This window comes from Neopelma chrysocephalum, unplaced genomic scaffold (genome assembly GCF_003984885.1).
Source record: "Neopelma chrysocephalum unplaced genomic scaffold, ASM398488v2 Primary Assembly neopelma1_64, whole genome shotgun sequence".
In the NCBI taxonomy this organism is placed as follows: Eukaryota; Metazoa; Chordata; class Aves; order Passeriformes; family Pipridae; genus Neopelma; species Neopelma chrysocephalum.
In genome coordinates this window covers 1,966,595-1,974,583 of record NW_020897721.1, presented here as the reverse complement: position 1 = coordinate 1,974,583, position 7,989 = coordinate 1,966,595, and positions in this window count along the sequence as shown.

The window sequence follows — 7,989 nt, the reverse complement described above, 5'->3', positions numbered from 1 at the left end:
TCGTGTCTATCTGCAAATGATTATCATTCATTTTCCTGACAAATCTATCAAGATCATTTATTACTGTTCGGCAAAGGATCTTCTTTTAAACAAAGATTAATAACATTGCACTTTATCTGGCTGGCTGAGCCAAAGGAAATGAAATTAACAATGAACCCTACAAACATGTCATCACTTTAATTTACCGGAAAATATTTTAAAATGTTATTTAAAACAATATACGCTGTGGTAGGCACAGTTTATTACAAAGGAAAGAAGTGAAACCACATGCATTTTAGCAGGGTGGAGAGTAAACAAACAGGGCACTATGTTTTCTCTGGTTCCTCGCACTCGAGTTCTGGGCCAAGGAAGGAGCAGCACCCACAGGCTTCCTGCCATGCACAGATGGGCACCTGCCCGGGTGAATTGCAGCTGGAAGTCACTGTTTCTTGGCTAAAGTGGCTCCTAACCAGGATCACAAGCTCTCATCCCTGCAGGGAGCACTGCCCTCCCTGCGTTCCTAAAAAGGGGAACTTCATCAGGGTAAAGCTGGTGGGGAGAGGAGGGCACATGTGGGCTGACAGAGTACCAGCACCCTTCTGCATTTTTGGTCCCTTAGGAGGAAAAGAAACAAACTCATTAAATTTACATGTTTTAGTTACCTTTCTTCTTCACTCTCTTCTTACTGTCCCTTCCCTTCATTTGAGCATAGTAGTAGTAATAATAATAATAATAATAATAATAATAATACCAAAGAACCTATCAGAATCCCTTTCCTAGTTTTACTGCAAATAGTAATGCAAAAAGTTAATATCAGCTTTGCTTTTGCATTACTTTATTTATACCCATGAAGTTATATTCTGAGCCCTATTTTTGTGCAGATACTCACCACTGTCTCTCCACAGGCCTTTTCCCATATGCCTGGCTCTGGGCTGTGTCACCTCTGGCAATGGGAAATTACTGCTCTTCCCTGCCATGGGAGAAGGAGAAGGTTGCTTAAAACTATTTTGAATTACGTAGCCAAGAAGCATTTCTCCTAGAGGTGAAAAAGTCAACTTCCTACCTTCATTGGACTCATTTTATCTTACCCAGATACCAGGTTGGGAGCAGTGTTTCTAAACCCCAGACAAAGAAAAATAACCCTGCTAACCTCACACTGGAGAAGTTTCAAAATGCTGATATATCAGCAAGGGGATTTCCAAGTGTGCATTTGTGTATTTCTGCAGAGCAGCAAAACCACATGTACTAAACTGGCTGGTTTAACCACATATTTCATTGCTACATAACAAAGTATCCTGGATTTCTTTTGTAATTAAAAAGTCATCAGTGTAGCACAGGTCTTGAAAAATTTATGACAAATAAGACAAACCTGAATATACCCCAAAGCAGGGTTTGGCTTCTCTGCAGATTAAAAGGAAATGAGTTAATAAGAGAAGAGGGATGCCCCTCTGTTAAAACTGGAGCTGTATCTCCAGTGACTTTGGGGACACTCTGTAGTTTGATTTGAGAGATCAGGCTGCACATGTCCAGGCCATACATACCAAAGCAGAACCAGACTCCAAACTTCTAAAAGGTCTAATCTGCTACTTTTACCTGGCATTTACTGGTAGAATTCGTGATGTTTGACTGAGCTATAACTACAGTGCACGTGGCAGAACATCTCTGCCTCTTTCTTTATTAAGTTACCAGTTCAGCCACCTCCTTTTTAGCATCATTGTAAATCCTGGTACAAAGACTGCAAGCTAAGAAGAAATGAGTTTCTGGCTAAGGTGTCCTAAAAGCTAAATACTCATTACATGAAAGAAAAAAGGATCTGCACCTTACTTCTGCTGTGACTGCATTCTGCTCCAGCTTTCAGCTGCTGGATTTCATCAAGCCCCTTCTGTTCATGAAGCACTTGTCTGTTATGAACTTAACACCACATAAATAAAAATCACAGACAGTGCATGCAGAGAAATAGGGCTTTATAATCATGGAAAGGCAAAAAAGGGGATAAAGCCAAAAGGAAGTGGCAAAGGACAAAATGGAGTGAATGCAAAAACCAAATTCAAGCCTCTCCTCTCACAGTCCTCTACATACATTTAATGAGGTACATTTATTTTCCTCATTTCAGACTAATGCCAGCATAATGTGGGAGGTCCCATCCAACCTCCAGGATTCCCCAAAGTCAGGGGAACATTCTTTCTTTTATTTTCCTTGAAGAGTAAGAGCAATATACAGCGTGCTGTGAGGGCAACACAAGGAGCAAGAGATGAAAGTGATTTTTTTTCAGCACAGGTATAATGTTGGTATCACAGCAATTTGAGATTTCTGTACAACCTCCTCTGAAGCAGCTGAACATGAGAGAAGAGGCCAGTTGCTGAGCTCCTGCCCTGACACTGTGTTGGCACTGTGTTGGCACTGGGCACTCTTCGGAGTCTGGTCAGGTCTGAAGTCCTTCAAGGGGAGCAGGGAGGACTGTGGACATCCAATGGCTCTTTGATTCCTGACCTGGGATCCCATATCATTCCTGAAGCCACCTTCTCCCTTTGTCTCAAAAGCAATTTCCAACACCCCTGTGTGTCCATCTCCATCACAGCACAGGGGGGATGTGATTTAAGCACGTGCCATCTGGCCACAGGCAGGCATCGAGGTATCTGTGTGCCATTCCAGCACAGCCCAAGATTCCATCAGCAAAAGCTGGAATACCATGCAGTGCAGTATTACAGATCAGCTGTCCAAGCAGGACCAGATGGCACCACCATGCCAAGGACAACAAACAGTTATTAAGTTGTCAGACTCTGAACCAAAGTCAGCCTGAGCTGCCGAGTTCGTGCCATTTCTGTGCACGATTCCCAGGAACAAGTTGTCCCAAAAGACACTGCAGAAAGGCTCCTGGAGAGGACACTTGAACAACTCTCTGTGGGCCACAGGGTGTCCCTCGAGGAGCCCCAGCGCCACAGGAGCTGGGCTGACAGCACTTGGGATTTTATACTGGGATGGGGATCACCAGGGACAATTCCCCTGCCACTCTGATTTAGAGGAACCCAGGAGGCTTTATTGCTGAGTGTGTGTGGGAAGGACCAGCGTAACCATTTTAAGAAACCTGTAATTATTGCTGCATTTGTTCAAAACAGGAATGTTGTTCAGAACATTCAGCTGTGACTCGCTCCTGTAGTTCCACAAATGCAGCATTCAGTTTAATATGTGAGACTCATAACCAGCTCACACAGTGCAATAGTTCACTTCGGTTTGAAGAAAAAAAAATTCTGCTGGAAGCACAGGCAAGTAGCAGTGTCAATTTTTCATTAACCTACAGCCACTGTCTCTGTAGACTTACAGCTATAAGTAAGATTACTGTTATAAATTCTTCTGGTCCCTAAGGGGGGAGACAAAAAACTTCTCAAAACTTTTAAGGTCATTAAAAAAAATCCACCTTTAAATTGGAGGTAGTTTCAGTTTACTTTCATATTTTAAAATCAAATCTTAGCTTCAGCCTCACATCAAAGCAGAAATGTCAGTCGCTTTGTTTCTACATCTCCTGTGAAAGAAGTTCCAGCTTATACATGAGCTGAATGCCAAGTAAATAGATTTTCCTTGGGAACAAAGGCACCTTTTTTTTTTTTTGGTTTGTTTTAAACATATGTAAATAGAGTCCCAGAAGCTGAGCTGCCTGTCACTTCAACCAGGTTTACACTCATGTCACTCCAGCTGGTTATTTCTGACTGCCCTTAGGTCAGGACTGCAGAAGTTTCCCTCCCCACTCCTCCACAGTCATCTCCAGCAGCCACTCATGCCCTTTCCTTCCAGTCTCACACCTCAGCAAAGGGGAAACAGATTAATATGGATCCCTTTTTTGCTAGTTCCTTATTCTTTCGGGTTTTTTTGTGGTTTTTTGGTTTCTGTTTTTAAGCTCCAGTTACAGAATCCCAGAAATGCTTTGGCCCTGTGAATACTTTGGGCCTCTGTCACAGACACTGAGATGGTTCTGAGATCTCTTGGCAGAGCAGAGCAGGTACCTGGATACCACCAGTGACCAGTCTGGGCTGTGCCTACACACCAGGCATTTATTAAAGACTGATGGCACCTATTGGTTCATGGTCAAGATTTTGGGGGCAGGGAAGAAACAGGAATGGATTGGTAGGAAAATGACTTTTCGTTGTTTTGGGGTTTTTTTTACAGGAGGGCACCATCAGCCTTGAGATTTCTCTTTTCAGTACTAGACATTTAAAGAGTACAGAGTTATTTTCCTCAAAGCCAGAGGACACCAAAGAGGAGTATGATCCCTTCACACGCCCTTCTAGTACTCTTTTTTCTTTTTTTAATTTAAACTAGCAGATCAATGCAAAATTGAGCACTTAGTGCTTGTCATTTCCAAATGGTTTGGGTTATATCTTTATCTTGAGCACTTGTTTTGGGTGTAATACTGGGTAGCACCAAGGGATGCATCACTTTATAGGCTCTGCATAAGCCGCAATTAAGGAAAATCCTCAAGCACACGAGAAACCTCAATTTTGATTGGCCACGTTCCCATAACTTATTGATAATTCAAATCACTCGAGTATTATTCAGTGTTTTCCTTCTCCCTGCTTTTTTTTATCTCTTGACAAGTTTACAAAGAGAAGAATGGAGCTGAGCTGAGCTGCATTACATCCAATATGCTGCCTACACAAATGCCAGAGAAGCTAAATGAACCCCAGAACATATGGCACTCTGCTGACAGAGCTCCGAAACTGGTTCTGCATGAGCAACAAGGAACATCTTGAAACGCACAAGACATATGTGTTTTAGGAAGAAGATTGAAGTGTTTCATAATAAAACAGGACAAAGTGAAATACAAGTGCTGTATAAAATTTTAATTAAAAACTGGTTTTACCCCTCAACGTGAATATACAATATGTTTCCCAGATGGATTTCATATTTAAGTATTATCCAAACCAAAAACATAAATGAGACAAATAAAGCCTTCAGAAATGGCACAGAGGCTAAAATGTATGTAAACACTAGATGACTGTGGTGAAAACAAGGCAGGCAGGGAAAGCAACCTATTAGCAAGTGTTTACTACTGGAGTACTGAATGAAACAGTTCCTACAACTATAGTCTTAGTACAACACAATTAGCTAAACATTCAAAAATTCAAGTCAGTGAAACAATACAAATACAAGCACTAGAATCCACCACCGTTCAGTGACGTAAATGGTGCTTTTGTTACTCATGAGTTTCACAGGTTATTTTCTACACTGATAATTCATGGTATAGAAATGCATAATTCATGGCATACCAAGCATCAAACACTCTCAGCATCTCCCCTGCTCTCAGCCTCCCACCCCACTCTGTGTGAAGCTCTGTTCACTCCATGGCATCAGCTCTACAGGGTTACCCAAACACCTTTCTGTGCTGTATCCTCAGGATCAGTAAATTCTTAGGAACCAAGAGGGGGGATGTTTTGCAATAGCAAACTTCTTTCCTTGAAGAGGTGAGAAGGTGGCTCAGATCACCACTTCTCTGCTAGGTCAGAAGCAATCACCCAGAATTGAAGGGAAATACACATGAAGAAATAGCACAATCTCCACATAGATCAAGCAAAGAGAAAGATTACAGTTCCTTTATGTTGCCATCCAGACAAATTATCACCACACTTCAGAGAATTTCTCACTGAAGACAAACTGGGAACAAACTGCATGTCTTTGGCAAGCCAACACTGATAAAAGGAGCTACAGCCACATCTTTTACGGGCTTTGGTTAATGTTGTTTTGAATTCCATGGGGAAAGCAGCAGAAACCAATGCAATCAAGGAGGCTTGTGCCTAATAGTTCACTGTGTAATAGAAACAGGAATATCAGGTGTTCTCAATCACTTCTCACAATGCTGGTTTATTTGTTGAAACTGAAAGGAACTGGGCAAAGACCAGTTCTCTGCTGCTACCAGACCATCATTTAAGCCAGACATCCCTCCTGTCAGTGAGGTAGCTCATCAAGATCAGCCACAGAAGTGCTGTTCTCTCTTAGCTTCAAGTGCTTTCACTGGAACCAAGAGGCTAAATTTCATTGATTCAAAAGTTTCCTCAAATTCCTTGATTACTAAACAAATCTCTTGAGATATTTTCAGCATCCTGATAATGAACATCCCCCAACCACTGAAGTAATAACACTGTGACCTTTCCTATGACCCAGAGATTCTACATCACCCAATTTATATAGTAAGTGACCATTGCTAAATGGCTGAGAATTTCGTTGCATAGTTCAGTGTTTCAGAAAACATTTCAAGCTTAAAAATTAGGAAGAGAAGAATTATATACTAAGTTATTCGTTGCACATGGACTGAAAAGGCAGAGATTCCTTCCAACTTACTTTCTCTGACAAACCTATAGCACAACACACAAAATTTTCCACTGACACGTTGCTCACACCATTGCATCCCTTGTTCCTGGGTAGAGGATGAGAACAAATCCTCATGTTAACAGAGAGATGTTAATAGTGCTGGTTAGTACACAAAGCAAACAGCACTAAGATATCAGGATGAGATAAATAATTTATAGTTAACCCCTCCTCCATACCATAAGAGCAATCAGTATGAGTATATGAACCCAGATCATGCAGGAGACAGAAGCTGAGCAAGATACCAACTGTAAAGATTAGCTCCTAAAAGCACAGGTAGTAAAGCAGTTCATTATCTTTTTCGGCCCTCTGATCAGGATAGAAATCTATTAAATCTGATTAAGACTTGTTTAATAATTGTCTGATTAAAACATAATAAACCTGGGAAAATTAAAATAAAGCCTTTTTAGTAACCTGGAGATGAGATGGGACTTCTCAGCCAGGCTTCCATAAAATAATTTCTTTAACATTCACCTCAGGATCCCAAAGCACTTCACAGTCATTTAATTAAGCTTCAACAGAGCACAAACTCCCTATTTTACAGCTGAGGTAACAATGAGAGGGAGTTTGGAAAAAGACTATTTAATACTGAGCAGAGCTAAATGTTCTGTTATTTTACCCCAAAAATAGATTCCCAACACCTACAGGTAGATTTCTTTCTCCTCCCACAGTTTTGTCAGCATCTGAAGTAATAGTAAAATTCAAACATGTGATGCACAATCTAAAGAACAGCCCTTGTCACTTCCCAAGCTGCTCAGCTTTGGAGTATACACACTGTTTCCCATCTATCTTACAAAGCTGTTCCCGCTACTCCAGCCATCCCTATGTCTCTTGTCCCCAGTGGACCAATTTAAGCTTCTCTTCTTTTAAGTTGAAAACTTAGATAAGGCAAATCACTAAAGTGTTTGACATTTCTGCCTTTAATCCACAACAGGTCAATGACTGAGTGATTTCCAAAGCAACTATTACTCAGCAAAGGATTTGCATTTCTACTGAATGCAGGCAAGTAGTTTCCCTAAAGCCACCCCAAGATCCTAAACTATACCAAGTCAGTCACAGGAGAGATGGAAGGGAACAAGTAGAAAGCAGGCTCTGACTTATTAAAATGACAGTGATAAAATTTTGCACTGGTTGCATCCTGCAAGCATCACTGTATGCTGAACAGCATTTGGTGAGAATGCTCATGGGTTATTATAACTTGGGGAGGGCAAGAGAAAGACACAGACTCTACAGAAAAACACTAATTCGCTCTTAATCTAGCCCATTATTTCTAGATTTGAGTAGGCAGCTTTCCTTTAGGAGGCAAAATGACAGGGGTGGAATTCTGCCATCCCACTGTCACTAACAACTTTGTGGATGGCAAAAGATAAGGAACGAGCATAGAAAATGCTATTTAAAGCTCCACTTAGGAACCTAGAAATTTGCATTTGATAGGAGGGATTTAAATTGTATTAGAAGGCAAGGTGCACTAAACAATTACAGTTTATTACTGTGTTGGTTCACTGCCTGAACCTTCACTTATCACATGCTGCAGTAGCACAGGAACAGCCGTGCTCGTGTGTGTATTAATGGCAGGGTTAGCTCAGCAAACAGGGAAGGGGCCAAGTGCTTCTGAAAACAAAGTGGCTTGCAGATTTTACGGACAGATTGGAG